General features: G+C 34.0%; 1 protein-coding gene across 1 annotated transcript in view; it reads left to right on the top strand.

The window, feature by feature from the left end:
- LOC119590672 (ubiquitin-like modifier-activating enzyme ATG7) overlaps positions 1-659 on the top strand; it is a gene marked incomplete at its 3' end in the record, with an annotated part of 29,543 nt that overhangs the window by 8,042 nt on the left and 20,842 nt on the right.

Raw genomic sequence — 659 nt, 5'->3', positions numbered from 1 at the left:
CTTTTGTTTGAAACTAATGTTTGGTTTAATATTCATGGGTAGAGATATAAATCATCATATTACATATTGAAATAGTACATCATTTTAACTCACTTGCTTTCTGTTAATCACTTCATAGAAGATTCCGTTTACAGAAATTAAAGTACTTTATGAGGTTTGCAGATCATCCACTTAGAAACTGATTTAAGGGAGAATGTGATATGTGGGGTCAAAAAATCACTCAATTCAAACAAGTGCTCATAATCATTGCCAAATATTATGCAAACATTTAGGTGATATGACATGGCTCTTTGAAATTTAAGGGGACAGAGGGTTTAAAGCCCAGGCGGGAGATCATGACAGTTCAGACCTAATATATAGGCAGAAGTATCTCTTCAAATGCAGTTGTGCTTGGAGTAAATTTATACTACTATTGACAATTGTTATTGAGGGAAAATTGCCAGCAGCATTCTGTCAGAGCAATATGTCAGTTTATCTCAAGGTATTTAGTGCTACTTTTATCTCCCTGTTGAGTGTTATTATACCATCATGACCATGAGTAATCAAAAAAGGAAAATTATATCACAGAAAACACAAAAACAACATCTGAAAGCAATATATGCCAGAAGAAGAGAAGCAATAAATGTCCAGCTTCATGTGATGCACCCATGCTTTCACTA

Source organism: Penaeus monodon, chromosome 27 (assembly GCF_015228065.2).
Source record: "Penaeus monodon isolate SGIC_2016 chromosome 27, NSTDA_Pmon_1, whole genome shotgun sequence".
NCBI lineage: Eukaryota > Metazoa > Arthropoda > Malacostraca > Decapoda > Penaeidae > Penaeus > Penaeus monodon.
Note: the sequence above shows the minus strand (reverse complement) of the source record. Positions and strands in the feature narration are given on the sequence as shown.